A 16,518-nucleotide genomic window follows, 5' to 3' on the forward strand; every position below is an offset into this window, starting at 1 on the left:
GGAGTTTAACATTCCAAACTATTTGTTTTGTGCTGCCAAAACAACTAGAAGCTGGAGGTTTGATGGCAGCTGCAGAAATACATTGTGATTTCCTACATAAGTCATTACCTTGAAAATGTTTTTAATTCCTGTGACTGAGAAGTGATAAATATCTTTTTACATCTTTGAGGTTCACTTATCACTAATATTTTAGATTAAACTAAAAGATTTATCCCAAGTTTCATGCTATCCTGACTTGAAAATGTCTCTCCAATCTTTCATCAGACTCTACAACTCCCAGCTAGTTTTACTGAAGTACTTTGACTACAGGAGGTTGGAGCCAGTGGCACAGCTAATAGGTCTGCTGCTTGGACAGCTCCAGCAACTTGAGTTCAATCCAAACCACAGGTACTGTCAGTGTGACCTCCCCCACCACACACATCCCCAGAGCTTCTGTTTCTCACCAAAGACTTGCAAGTCAGTGAGTTAACTGGACAAAAGTGGAAATTGCAAGGGCCTTGACAGCATGTTTGTAGCCTCACTAACAGCAGGCAAGGTGCCGGAGGACTGGATGCTAGCCAGTGTTGCTCCTTTGCTTAAGAAGGGAAAAAGGGATAATCGAGGGGATTGTAGGGCAGTGAGCCTCACATCAGTGGTACACACGCTTATTGGAGAGGAATATTAGGAATAGGACTTATGCTCATTTGGGGAAACATGGTCTGATTAGGGACAGTCATAATTGTTTTCTGCAGGGTCATATCTTACAAACTTGATCGAGTTTTTTGAAGAGGCGATGAAGGAGGTTGATGAAGATAGGTCAGTGGTTATTGTCAACATGGATTTTAGTAAGACAATTGACAAGCTCCCTCTTGGTAGGATGATTCACAAGATTAAGATACATCTAGTGTGATTTGGTAGTTTGGATTCAGATTTAGCATGTGCACAGAAGACATGGGGGTAGTGGTGTAAAGGTATTATTTTAGCTGGAGATCTGTGACTCTTGGAGCTCTGCAGGGATCGGTACTGAGACCTCTGTGATTTATATAAATGACAGCAGAATAAGTGGTTAATAAGTTTGTAGATGTCACAAAGACAATTGGAGTTGTGGGCAATGTAGAGGGCTGTCAAAGGATACAGCAGAATACAAATCAGTTACATACAGGAGCGGAGAAATGACAGATGGACAAGTGTGAACTGATGCATATTGATTGGGGGGGTGCAAATATAGAGTCTGTGATGGGACTCTTAATAGCATTAATATGTGGAGGGATCTTGAGGCCTCTGAAAGCTCCCTGAAATCAACCACACAAGTAGATCATTTTGTAAAGGAAGTCTGTGGCCTGTTTGCCTTCATCAGTCAGGGCAATGAGTATAGGGCAGCTCAGGAAGCCATGTTGCAGCTGTATGAACCTTTGGTTAGGTCGCACTTGGAGTATTAAGTGCATTTCTGGTCACCCCATTACAGGAAGGATTTGATGGCATTGAAAATAATGCAGAAGGGGTTTTCCAGGATGCTGCATGGATTCAAGGGTATGTGCTAAAAGGAGAGGTTGTACAATCCTGGCTTGTTTTCTCTGGAGCATCAGAAGCTGAGGGGAGACCTGACTGAAATTCATAAAGTTATGAGAAGCCCTGATAGTGTAGGTAGTCAGAATCTTTGTGCCAGGGTAGATATGTTAAACAGAAGAGGACATGCATTTAGGTAAGAGGGGAAAATGCAAGGGAGCTGTGCCAGGCGGGTTTTGTGCAAAGGGAGTGATGGGTGTCTGGAATGCTCTGCTGGGGGTACTGCAGGAAGCAGATACTGCACTGTACTGGCATTTAAGAGCTTGGATAAACACATGAATGTGCAGGAACTGGAGGGATGTGGACAATGTACAGGCAGAAAAAGTTTAGTTTAATTTGACTTTGTGTTTGGTAAAGACATCATGGGCCGAAGATCCACTCCCTGTGCTGACTGCTCCGTGTTCTATGTCCTGCGTCTTCCTGGGTTTAGATCAGTGGCAGAATCTGGGAGTGGTTAGTGGGAGAGTGTGGAGAATAAAATGAGATTAGTGAAGTGTTAGTATAAATGGGAACTTCTTGGCCCCACCGACTCAGTGCTGTTTCCATGTTATGTGATTCTATTTCAATCTGAGCTGGCTTCCAAACCATGCTCACGCGGGCAACCAGGGATGGGCAATACATGCTGATTTTCCAGAAACACCCACAGCATCCATCATCAGAGATCCCCACCGCCCAGGTCATACTCTCTTCTCACTGCTGCCATCAGGTAGAAGGTACAAGAGCCTCAGGACTCAATCCACCAGGTTCAACAACAGTTACTATTCCTCAGGCTCTTGACCAAAAGGGGTTAACTACATTCACTTGCCCTATCATTGAGATGTACCCACAACCAAATATCTCACTTTAAGGACTCTTTATCTCGTTATCTCATGCTCTCCTTATTTATTGCTATTTATTTATATTTGCATTTGCACAGTTTGTTGTCTTCTGCACTCTGGTTGATCTTTCACTGATCCTGTTATAGTTACTCTTCTATAGATTTATTGAGTATGCCCACAAGGAAATTAATCTCAGGGTTGTATATGGTGACATATAAGAACTTCGATAATAACACTTACTTTGAACTTGGAACCCTGAGAATAAATTTTAAATAAACTGGTCAGCAGAACTTGTAGCGATTTGATTATCCTCCATGATAACAATGATGAACTGTATGCCTGTATGTTGCCTTGGTTTGCTATCATTTGCATTCTCCTAGTCATAAAGCACTACTGGTGGCACTGACAATCAGCAGCAGTAGGCATATTTGAAACAGAGAAGTTTGATCTATGGTATCAGCTCCAGTGATGGAACTGGGATCCTATAAAGATGCTATTTGGTTCATTAAGTAGAGGCCCAATCAAAATGCTGGCACTGTGGTGAGTGTTAATACCATGGCAACAATATATAATTTGTTTGCTTTATCGTAACTCTTCTTATCATAAAGATCTCTACCGTGTCACAGCTGGCCCAGATCATGATTGAACGTTACCTAGTTATACCTGGTACCCACTACAAGTCATTGTATTAAAACCAAAAGAACACCCACAACATGATAAAGAAACTCTTATCGGTACAGCACAATGGTAGAGCATTGGTGACCTGCGCCCAATCTTGATCTCCAGTGATGTCTGTGTTATGCTTGGGCATTCTCTTTTTGAATCCCTGGATTACCTTGGGTGTTCCAGAGCCTTCCCAGATCCCAGAAGTGTGGTTGGTAACTAGAACCCTCAGGGGAATCGCAGTGCTGGTTGGTGAGTTAACTGGTTACTGTAATTTGCCCTTTATCTATATGTGGGTAAGGGTTATAGTTTGGGATGTGTGAACGGGAATGTGAGGAGAATGCAAATGGATTAATTTTGGATCATTGTAAATAAGGGTGTGGCTCAGTGGGTCAAAGAGCCTGGTTTTGTGCTGTCAGACTCTGCTAGACTATTGAAACAGGCAGGTTATAAGACCATAAGACATAGGAACAGATTTAGGCCAAACAGCCCATTGAGTCTGCTCTGCCATTCAATCATAGCTGATCTATTATTCCCCTCAAACACATTCTCCTGCCTTCTCCCCATAACACTTGATGCCTTGATTAATCAAGAACCTATCAATCTCCACCTTAAATATACCAAATGACATTGTCTGTACAGCCGTCTTAGGCAATTAATTCCACTGATTCACCACCTTCTGCCTAAAGAAATTTTCCATGTCTCTGTTCTGAATAGATGTCTCTCAGTTCTGAGGCTGTGCCCTCTGGTTCCATATTCCCCCCCTATAGGAAATATCCTCTCCACATCCACTCTCTCTAGGCCTTTCAATATTCAATAGGTTTCAATGAGATCTCCCCCTCATTCTTCTAGACTCCAGGCCAATGTTCCCTCTAATTTGTAACGACCAGTGCGAGCAAAAATCTTGTGCTGGGCAAAAAGTGACAACACTTCGTGTGCACTGAATAATTCCTTCAATAAAAACAGTAAAAATAAGCCAGTTCTAAAATCTGCAGACAAATCATCGCAAACTCCACATTGTTAACACCATCTGCATCAGAAACTGGAAAAGGAAATGTGATTGTGTACAATCATGAAATATACTTAACATGCCAACGAGGTAGAGGGTGACAACTTTTTGTGCACAGTTTAGATACTTTGTACACCAATAGAAAAAGATGCGTGTGCATGCACACGTACACGCACACACCTTAGAGGGAACATTGCCCCAGGCGCAGAGCCATAAACACTCCTATATTAAACCTTCCATTCCTGCGAACATTCTTGTGAACCTCCTCTGGACCCTCTCCAATGCCAGCACATCCTTTCTTAGAAAAGGGCTCCAAATGTTCACAATATTCCAAGAGCAGTCTAACCAATGCCTTATCAAGACTCAGCATTACATCCTTGCTTTTGTACTTTAGTCATCTTGAAATGAATGCCAGCATTGCATTTGTGTTTCTTACCACCGGAACAAACTGCAAGTTAACATTTAGGGAATTCTGCACAAGGACTCCCATGCCCCTTTGCACCTCGGATTTTTGAATTTTCTACCCATTGAGAAGATAATCTACACCTTTATTCCTTCTGCTACACTACATGACCATGCACTTCCCTACAGTATATTCCACCTGCCACTTCTTTGCCCATTCCCCCATCTGCCTAAGTCCTCGTGCACCTACCCTGCTTCCTCAACACTACCTACCCCTTCACCTATCTTCGTATCGTCCACAAACTTGACCACAAAACTATCATCCAAATCATTGACAATAACAAGAAAAGAAGCAACCCAACACCGAATACTACGTACACCAGTAGTCTTCAGCAACCAACCAGGAAAGGGTGCCTTTATTCCCACTTTTTGCCTCCTGCCAGTCTGTCAATCTGTTATCCATGTTAGTATCTTTCCTGTAATACCACTGGCCTTTATCTTGTTAAGCAGCCAATCTTGCGGCATCTTCTCAAAAGCCTTTTAAAAATACAAATAACCAACATCCACTGACTATCACTTGTCTATCCTGACTGTTACTTCCTCAAAGAATTTCAACAGATTTGTCAGGCAAGATTTCCCCTTTCAAAAACCATGGTGACTTGGGTTGTATTATAATGTGCCTCCAAGTACTCCGAAACCTCATTCTTAATAATAGATTCCAACATCTTTGCAACCACTGAAGTTTGACTAACTGGTCAATAATTTCCTTTCTTCTGCCTATCTCCCTCCTTGAAGAGTGGAGTGACATTTGTAATTTTCCAGTCCTCAGAGACCATGCCAAAATCTAGTGATTCTTGAAAGATGATTACTAATGCCTCCACAATCTCTTCAGCTGCCTCTTTTAGAACCGTGGGTGTAGTCCGTCTGGTCCAGCTGACTTATATACCTTCAGATTTTTCAGTTTCACAAGCACCTTCTTATTGAATTGACTTTATTACTTACATCCTTCATAAGGAGTAAAAATGTTTACCTTGCGTCTCTGTCTAAATGTGCAATGTGCAATTTATAGTAACTTATAATAAATAGTATGTATAACAGGGCAGTCAATATAACATAGAAATACAATTGTACTGTATCAGCATGAATTAATCAGTCTGATGGCCTGGTGGAAAAAGCTGTCCCGGAGCCTGTTGGTCCTGGCTTTTATGCTGCAGTACCGTTTCTGGGAAGGTAGTACCAAAACAGTTTGTGGTTGGGCTGAATTGGGTCCCCGGTGAGCCTTTGGGCCCTTTTTACACACCGGTCTTTGTAAATGTCCTGAATCATGGGTAGTTCACATCTACAGATGTACTGGGCTGTCCACACCACTCTGCAGAGTCCTGTGACTGAGGGAAGTATAGCTCCCATACCAGGCAGTGAAGCAGCCAGTCAGGATGCTCTCAATTGTGTTCCTGTAGAAAGTTCTTAGGATTTGGGGGCCCACACCAAACTTCTTTCACCACACAGCCGGTATGTACAGACCACACGAGATCCTCGGTGATGTTTATGCCGAGGAACTTAAAGCTGTTCACCCTCTCAACTCCAAATCTATTGATGTCAGTAGGGGTTAGCTTGTCTCCATTCCTCCTGTAGTTCACAACCAGCTCCTTTGTTTTTGCGACGTTGAGGAAGAGGTTGTTTTCTTGACACCACTGTGTCAGGGTGATGACTTCCTCTCTGTAGGCTGCTTCATTATTATTTGAGATTAGACCAATCAGTGTAGTGCCATCAGCAAATTTAATTAGCAGATTGGAGCTGTTGGGTGGCAACACAGTCATGGGTATACAGAAAGTAAAGAGGGGATCTGTGTTGAGGGTCAGACGGGCAGAGGTGAGGGAGCCCACTCTTACCACCTGCTGGCGATCTGACAGGAAGACCAGGATCCAGCTGCACAAGGCAAGGTGAAGGCCGAGGTCTCTGAGCTTCCTGTTGAGCCTGGAGGGAATTATGGTGTTGAATGCTGAACTGTAGTCCAAGAATGGCATTCTCACATAAACATCCCTCTTCTCCAGATGTGTACGGATGGTGTGTAGAGCTGTGGCTATTGCACCATCTGTCGATCGGTTGTGTCAGTAGGCGAATTGTGGCCAGTAGCATAATGCAGTAATAGCAACTATACTCATTTCTGTCCCTGACACTCGAGAATTTCTAGCGTGCTGCTAGTGTCTTCCACAGTGAAGACAGATACAAAAATACTTACTGAGTGCAGCTGCCATTTTTTTGTCCCCATTGTTACCTCTCCAGCCTTATTTTCCAGCAGTCCAATATCAATTCTTGTCTCTCTCTTACTCTTTATATGTCTGAAAAAAAGCTTCTGGTATCCTCTTTTATATTATTGGCTAGCTTACCTGCATATTTAATCCTTTCTCTCTGTCATGCTTTTTCAGTGGCTTTCTATTGGTTATCCCAATCCTGTAGCTTCCCACTAATTGTTGCTATATTGTATGCCCTCTCTTTTGCTTTTATGCTGTGTTTGACTTCCCTTGCCAGCCACAGTTGCCTCATCTTCCCTTTAGAATACTTCATCTTTGGAATGTATCTATCCTGCGCCTTCTGAATTGCTCCCAGAAACTCCAGCCATTGCTGCTCTGCTATTACCCTGCTGGTGTCCCTTCCAATCCACGTTGGACAGCTGCTCTTTCATGCCTCAGGAATTCCCTTTGCTCCACTGTTATACTGATACATCTGACTTTATCCTTTTCCTTCAAACTGCAAGGTGAATTCTATCTTATTATGCCCACTGCCTTCAAAGGGTTCCTTTACCTTAAACTCAGTAATCAAATCTAGTTCATACACAACACCCAACCCAGAGTTGCCTTTTCTTGAGTGGGCTCAACCATAAGCTGCACTAAAACACCACCTGACAGGCGTTCTGCAAATTCCCTCATCTAGGATCCAGCACTAACTGGATTTTCTCAAACTAACTGTGTTTTGAAATCCCCATGACTATCGAAACATTGCCCTCTTTACATCCCTCTCACAAGAAGGGGCTGAGAGAGGGCTTGTAACATGCTGGGAGGATCCAACGTACAGAGAATGTTTCCTGTGGTGATAAAAATCTAGAAGCAGGGATGACAGCTCAAACTATTGTGCCTTATTTAAGATTTAGATGAGGCACAATTGTTTCCCTTAAGCCAGGGGTTCCCAACCTTTATTGCACCACGGACCGATTTACTATTGACAATATTCTTGTGGACCGGCTGACAGGGGGGTGGGGGGTATTCAAGTAGGGTTGCCAACTTTCTTACTCCCAAATAAGGGAAAAAAGTAGCAGTCAAATACGGGACACTTGTGTTTACCCCGAGAAAGACTACCATGAACATGAAGCCTTGCGTGGGCACCTGTGTGCGCATGTGTGTACGTACTGATTTTTTTTTCCACAAATCGGTTTTGGCTTAATCTTCCCGATTCTGTTAAGTGAAACTACACTGTACATACATTATTTCTACTTTATATAGGCTGTGTATTTATCATATCATTCCTGTTTTTACTATATGTTAGTGTTATTTTAGGTTTTATGTGGTATTTGGTATGATTTGGTAGGTTATTTCAAGTTCAACTGTGTGTGACAGGGAATGAGGAAAGGTGCAGCTGACTCATATTGTTTCATATCGCCAAATCTTATCATTTCCTCGTGGCCCGGTAGCACATGCTTGGCGGCCCGGTACCGGTCCACGGCCCAGTGGTTGGGGACCACTGCCTTAAGCCATAAGGCTGTAATATCTGAGGCCTCTGTTGGTCAGAGTTGGCCATGGATATTGTGTTCTAGCTGTCTAGGTATACAAGCCTGGGCAGTACCATACGGAGAGCAAGCTGTTGCCCATGTAGCTCCCCATCTCTACACATCTGATGAACCCCAAGGAACAGCAGAGACCAAGTGGGTGTAGCCACAAAGCAGCGGAGGTTTGAGATCAGAGTTCTCCTTCTCCTAGATGAGCCGCTAACCATGGCTGATGAGTCACACCTTCTAAAAGTGACTGGTTTTAAGTTTCCCATAACCCGCCTTTGTCCTTTCTCCTGTCTCCTGTCAGTAGAAACTGTTCCACTGGGCTTAGTAGTTAAACCACACATGAAGGCCAGGAGCTGGACTTGGTAGTCAGAGGCTATTTGAGGCACATGCCATTGGGAGCATTTAATAGGTCCCCATTACCACCCCAGGCTATAACAACTTTAAGGTCCAAGACCATAAAATATAGGAGCTAAATGAGGTCATTTACTCTATCAGGTTTGCTCTGCCATTCAATCATGGTTGATTTTTTTTATCCAACCCCATTCTCCCACCTTTTTCCTGAACCTTAACCATCTTCAGAGGATTGTGAGCCAATTCTTTTCCTCACAGTGTGTTTGGATGCTTTAAAGAAAAAGGTGGATAGATTATTAACAAGAAAAGGGTGTTACTGTATGTTACCGCAGGTAGGAATGTGACCGAAGTTGCAGTCATATCTTACTGAATGATGATGCAGGCTTTCATGTTCCATGGTCTACATATGAATTAAAGGGATTTTTTGTGAAGCTTCTCCAATGAATTTACTACTATTTAACAGCAAGTTTGGCTTTAATCATTGCATAAGAATGAAAACTACTTTATTTACCTGGAATAAAAGACAAGTAAGGCTGATATTGATGTTTGGAAACAGTAATCTTTAATGACATGGTCTCTCAGTCGGTGTGATCTATGTCTGCCCCAGATTCATGGATTCACCACAATACAAAATATTACTTTTTTAGAGTTCCAAGGAACCTGGACTCCTCCATGTTAATTGGAAGAGGTAATGAATTCTGATAAAGCTAGGAACAAATATACCTTTGTTTGGGATTCATTCATTAAATATAAGGATCACCTCTTGCATGATGAGTTATCATAAGGATGAGGCCATCACTCTAGAGGGGAAGGGAGCATCGAACTGAGGCTCCAGTAGCCGGAAGGTCAAAGGTGGCTCAGCCTGTCAATTAGCTTTCAAAGAATGATGCCTAAAATACCCCGAATGCCAATTGCTAATGCATCTGCTTGTCTGCTCCCCACTCTCCCAGCCACCTGTCTCACTACTGAACCATGCAACAGTGTGCTCAGAAGAGGGACCTGTCACCTATCCCATTGATTCATTCGGTGTTTTGCCGACATGTTTAGGGTGCGGACAGCCACACCAGTGCCTTCAGTGTGATTGCCAGATCTTCGATAAAAAGGTAAATGAATCACAGAGTCATACAGCAGTGATACAGGCCCTTTGGCTTATTGTGTCTGTACCTGTCTATACAAATCTCATTCTCTAGCAGTCAGCTTTGAGGCTTCTATGCCATTGGACTTCAGAGGCTTATCTAAATACTTCCTAATTATCGCGTGAGTACCTGCCTTCACCTCCCCCTCAGGCAGTCTGTTTCAGTTTCCATCCTCCCTCTGGATAAAGAAAATTCTTCATATCCCCTTTCATTCCTCTGCCCCTTCTCTTAAACCTATGTTCACTGATTGCAGACACCTCTACTGATGGGAAAAAATTTCTCATAACAAGTTCAAGTTTATTGCCATCTGATCGTGTAAGCTTTTGCAAATAAAATGATGTGAGGCATTTTATGTTTAAGAAGAAATGGACCAACCAACTTATTGTTCCCTAAAACCTGAACACAAAGCACAGTAACTGAACTTCATGTAATTATATCATCAGGCCAGACCAGCCTCTTAAAGTGAACTCCAACTCAATGTCGGTGGTTGTGAATATGTACCTTTCCACTAATTACATTACCCTACACAAGTCTCTTCCCCCCCGCCGCCCCCCCTCGCCTCACTGAATTCACTAATACTGGCATTGTGAGCCTTTCCAGAGCTCGGATGAGCTGTCTGGCTTGGGTCCTATGTTCCTCGATGGAGGAACAGCAGGTGCCCCTGGCTCGTCCCAATGTGTGTTGACACGTCCGTGGTCATGTTGTGATGGCAGGGGCATAGCAGTGGAATCCTCTAAATCTTGATGGGTTGGTCTAAGACGATCTACTGAAATACATTCAGATTTAGCCCTCTTATCGATGATGAAAGTCTTTTCTCTCCATTCCAAAACACGGAAAGGGCCATCATAAGGGGGCCTAAGGGGATCTTGGTGAACATCATGGCGGAGGAAAATGAATGAAATGGGATGCAGGTCAACGGGAACCTAAGAGTGCTGTATGCCATGATGGGAGGTAGGAATGAGATAAAAGAAATTGAATTTATTGAGGAGGGTGAAACGCTGTTGAGAGGTCGATCAGGTGGTTGTGGCTCCAGGAATAAAATCACCTGGCACCTATAATGGCTGCCCGTATACAAACGCTGCCCAACCTCAGCAAAATACCAAACAAGCTCTTTCTAATTTGACCCTACAGCCCATCCACTCCCCAATGCATCTATAGCCATTACTACTGGCGCTTCAGACTATGCTATGCGTGCTGTGCATGAACAGTTGGACGGAGGTGTGCGGCAACCGCTTGCCTTCTTCAGCCTGGCAGCTCTGTCCCCACCGAAAGGAAGTATAGCACATTTGACCATGAGCTGTCGTTCTCTGTCTGGCTGTCCACCATTTTTGCTTTCTTCAAGAGGGTCGCCCTTTCACAGTGTTCATTGTCCACAGACTCTTCGTGCACGCAATACCCAAAATATCAGACTCTTGGTCTGATATGAAGTGCCAACTGGCCTCCATATCAGAGTTCACAACTGATATGCAACAATTCAAGGGGTAAAATAAAGCCATGCTTGTTTGCCTCTGATGGGCAGCCATTGAGGACATACAAATAGGGGTTGACTATGCCGACCAAGCTACTGACCCAGAGGTCCAGGCTTACTGAACAGCAGTCACAGGCCTACACTTGGCTGACATTAAGTTCAGGGAAGCTGGGGTTTCTCTCCTGTGTGATCTTTCAACTGGTCACCCTCACCCCATAGTGCCTGCTAACTGGAGAAGGACTGTTTTTGACTCCATACATGGTATCTTGCATCCGGACCAGAAGGCCCTCACAGAAGCTGGTTGGCATTTGTTGTTGGTGACATCAGTCCCTCAACCCATGTGTGAGTCCCACTTGTTACTGCATTTCACAAGATTACGTTTAGGGCCGAAATTCTTCGACAAGACTGGAGAAAAGAAAGCTGAGGAGTAGATTAAAAAGATGGGGGGAGGGAGGGGAGACAGAAACGCGAGGCGATAGGTGAAACCAGGAGGGGGAGAGGTGAAGTAAAGAGCTGAGAAGTTGATTGGTGAAAGAGGCAGAAGGCCATGGAAGAAAGAAAAAGGGGGGACGAGCACCAGGGGGAGGTGATGGGCAAGCAAGGAGATAAAGTGAGAGAAGGAAAAGGGAATGGGAAGTGGTGAATGGGGTGGGCTGGGGGCATTACCAGAAGTTTGAGAAATCGATGTTCATGCCACCAGGTTGGAGACTACCCAGACGGAAAATAAGGTGTTGTTCCTCCAACCTAAGTGTAGTGTCATCACAACAGTGGAGGAGGCCATGGATGGACATATCGAAATGGGAATGGGAAGTGAAGTTAAAATGGGTGGCCACTGGGAGATCCAGCTTGTTCTGGTGGACAGAGCGTAGATGCTCGGCGAAGCGGTCTCCCAATCTACCTCGGGTCACACTGATGTACAAGATGCCACATCAGGAGTACCGAATCACAGTATGTGACCCAACAGACTCACAGGTGAAATGTTGCTTCATCTGGAAAGACTGTTTGGGGTCATGAATGATAGTGAGGGAAGAGATGAAGGGGCTGATGAAGCACTTGTTCCGCTTACAAGGATAATTGCCAGGAGGGAGATCAGTGGGGTGGGACGAATGGATAAGGGAGTCTCGTAGGGAGCGATCCCTGTGGAAAGCGGGGGGGTGGGTAGTGGGGAGGAAGATGTGCTTCGTGGTGAGATCCCGTTGGAGGTGGTGGAAGTTTCAGAAAATCATGTGCTGGACGCGGAGGCTGGTGGGGTGGTAGGTGAGGAGAAGAGGGACCCTATCCCTGGTAAGATAGTGGGAGGATGGGGTGGGGGCAGACGTGCGTGAAATGGAAGAGATGTGGTTGAGGGCAGCGTTGATGGTGGAGGAAGGGAAGCCTCTTTCTTTGAAAAAGGAGGACATCCCCTTCATTCTAGAATGAAAAGCCTCATCCTGACAGCAGATGTGGCGGAGATGGAGGAATTGAGAGCAGGGGGTGGCGTTTTTACAAATAACAGGGTGGGACAGGTATAGTCCAAGGAACTGTGAGAACCCGTGGGTTTGTAATAGACATCAGTGGATAAGCTGTCTCTGAAGATGAGAAAGTGAGATCGAGAAAGGGAAGGGAGGTGTCGGAAATGGATCAGGAGAATTTGAGGGCAGGATGGAAGTTGGAGGCAAAGACGCAAAGTTGATGAAGTTGACGAGTTCTGCATGGGTGCAGGAAGCAGCACCAAAGATGTTGTCGATGTAGCATAGGAAAAGTAAGGGATGGTTACCAGTGTAGATTTAGAACCCCATCCTCCTGCCACCCTACCAGGGATAGGGTCCCTCTTGTCCTCACTTACTACCCCACCAGCCTCCGCGTCCGGCATATTAATCTCCGAAACTTTCACTACCTCCAGTGGGATCCCACTACCAAGCACATCATCCCTGCCCCCCCACTTTCTACTTGCCACAGGGATCGCTCCCTACGTGACTCCCTTATCCATTCATTTCTCCCCACTGATCTCCCTCCTGGCATTTATCCTTGCAAGCAGAAGAAGTGCTACACCTGCCTCTACACCTCCTCCCTCACTACCATTCAGGGCCCTAAACAGTCCTTCCAGATGAGACGACACTTCACCTGTGAGACTGCTGGGGGTCATGTACTGTGTTCTGTGCTTCCAGTGTGGCCTCCTGTATATTGGTGAGACCCGATGTAGATTGAGCTTCTATGTTCTGTCTACCAGGAGAAGCAGGATCTCCCGGTGGCCACCCATTTTAATTCCACTTCCCAGTCCCATTCCAATATGTCCATCCATGGCCTCCTCCACTGTCATGATGAGGCCACACTTAGGCTGGAGGAACAACACCTTATATTCCTTTTGGGTAGCCTCCAACCTGATGGGACGAACATCGATTTCTCAGACTTCCAGTAATACCTCCCACCCGCATCCCCCTCACCATTTCCAATCCCCTTTTCCCTCTCTCACCTTATCTCCTGCTCATTGCCTCCCTCTGGTGCTTCTCCCCCCTTTTTCTTTCTTCCATGGCCTGCTGTCTCTTTCACCCATCAACTTCCCAGCTCTTAACTTCATTGCACACCCCTCCACCAACGTTTCAGCTCTCACCTGGTGTTTCTCTCTCCCCTCCCCCTACCTTTCAAATCTACTGCTCGATTTTTTTTTCTCCAGTCCTGCTGAAGGGTTTTGGCCCAAAACATTGACTGTACTCTTTTCCATAGATGCTGACTGGTCTGCTGAGTTCCTCCAGCATTTTGTGTGTCAGAAGATTACATCTCTGCCACTTTCAGTCAAAATCTGAAGTTATTAAAACACATGACAGACTGAACAAATGTATAATACAAACATTTTTATATATAATAGTAGTCAAGGAATAGGTGATTAAGAACCAAAAAGAAACTCATGTTGTGGATGCAAAGTGTTTAAGTAATTGCCTTGCATCTGCTTTCACTTAAGTAGACTTTCCTGCCCTAATATCAGCAAACCTTTGAGGATATTCTTGGCTTCCCTATTCACAAGATGCACTTGATGATATTGACCAGGAGATCTAGAAGTTAATTAACAGAGACATAAGATTGTTCTTAGCCTGAAAGCTCGTGCACACCTCAAGGGGGACGGGACACCTCTACAGGTGTTCAAAGCTGAGGCGAGTCAAAGAACAGATTGTGGGCAGAAAGCACACAGGACATCTGCTCTTGATGCAGTGTTTCCACATGGTCTGGAAGAGATCAGAGTTTCTTAGTGGAAACCTGATAACCTGACTGCTCCGTTTCCATCTGAATGAGAGTCATCTTTGGACCAGAAGCAGCAATACAGTTCCAATTTCTCATTTGTCATTTTCCTTGGCAGGATTAAAACTCCAGTGGTCCCACAGAAAAGGCCCTGGCTCAAAATAGCATTATTGACAAGCTTGCTTCCATTCCTTCCTAGGAGTGAGATCCAGTCACACTAAACCTGTGCTCCTGATGTCCATTTCATTCAAAAAGTCTGCTGGCTTACATCCTGTAGTATTCTGCCAAGTGGTTCTATATTCCAACAGCAAATCAGCCAAGTGATGTTTCACATTTAAAGATGAGAATTCTTATAAAATGTGCTTTGACTGTCACAACAGAATGTTCAGCTGTGCCTTAGCATACCAGAAAAAAAGAACGCTGCCATTTTTCCTCATGTGAATGTAACTACAGATCTCAATTTACACAACCTGGGTTGGATGACAACTCATGTCGTTGAACACAGAATGATTTCAGTCCTTCACTTCTCCAGTTGTTGACTAACTGTTGTGACTGTGATGGGAATCATCGGGAGACACTGAAGCTGGTGATAACAAAGTCTTTATTCTGCACAGCAAGCAGGCATCATATGGGAAACATTCTTGAAAGAAGACATCTCCTGACCCAATATTATATCACATTTTATATGTTAAAAAACAAAGGTAACAACAGCGGATAATGAGGTCAGCTGAAGGGATCATTGGGGTTTCTCTTTTGGTCATTACAGACATTTACACTACACGCTGCATCCGCAAAGCTAACAGCATTGTGAAGGACCCCATGTACCCCTCATACAAACTCTTCTCCCTCCTGCCATCTGGCAAAGGGTACCGAAGCATTCGGGCTCTCCGACCAGACTGTGTAAGTTTCTTCCCCCAAGCTATTAGACTCCTCAATTCCCAGAAACTAGTCTGACACCAACCTAAACACACACACACACACACACACACACACACACCACACACTCAACTGAACACCACTCTACTCCCCTTGCAATTTTTGCTCATTTCTTTCTCAATTTCTGCTAAAACATTGTTTACATTGTTTACATTTACATTATTTATTATTATATTGTAATTTGTCCATTACTGTGCCTATTGTCTTGTTTATTAATTATTGTGCTGTCTTGCACCGTTTTGTGCACTTTATGTAATCCTGTGTAGCTCTGAGGTCTAACGTAGTTTTGTGTTGTTTCATGTAGCACCATGGTCTTGGAGGAACGTTGTTTCGTTTTTACTGTGTACTGTACCAGCAGTTATGGTTGAAATGACAATAAAAGTGACGACTTGAACAGGACAATTTCTATAGATGCAATCTATTCATAATGCTTTCTTTGATTTGCACATAGTTTCAAACACCTCGATCTTCACACCAACACACCCAAAATGTGTGTTAATTGTCTCTGGGCTGCATTCATGCATATGCAGACTCCTCAGCTGAATTTAAAAACGTAAACACGAGGAAATCTGCAGATGCTGGAAATTCAAGCAACATACGCAAAAAATGCTGGTGAACGCAGCAGACCAGGCAGCATATAGGAAGAGGTACAGTCGACGTTTTGGGCTGAGGCCCTTCGTCAGGACTCGGGTGTTGGCCCGAAACGTCGACTGTACCTCTTCCTATAGATGCTGCCTGGCCTGCTGCGTTCACCAGCATTTTTTGTGTGTTTTGCTTCTCAGTTGAATGATTGTTTCCTGGTTTGCAATCAACCTCAGTCTGCAGTTCCAGGAAGACCATTGTACTGAGCTGCATTTTAAATTCAGTCTCCAGTCCACATTAAGGTCTGAAGACTGATTGCTGTTGAAATGAATATTTACAATATTGCACAACTCCAGAATACATCCTAATGCTAACCATCATCTGAATCCGAGCTTGTCTGTAGACAGAACCTCCCATTGGACCCTACCTGAGTTATTCCACATCAGCATCTGATGTGAAAAAGTCAGTCAGCTTTCTGGCATGCTTGGCACTTGAAGGTCACACACTCAAATCCTCATGATGTAGTCAACCACTGCATTTTATTTCAGATCCTGTTTCCTAATCTGTGGTATTAATGAGAAAGAAAGAACTCTTCCCCATATTTGAATTAGGAAAGCATTTATAAA

The sequence above is a fragment of the Mobula hypostoma genome, chromosome 11, assembly GCF_963921235.1.
Source record: "Mobula hypostoma chromosome 11, sMobHyp1.1, whole genome shotgun sequence".
Taxonomy (NCBI): domain Eukaryota; kingdom Metazoa; phylum Chordata; class Chondrichthyes; order Myliobatiformes; family Myliobatidae; genus Mobula; species Mobula hypostoma.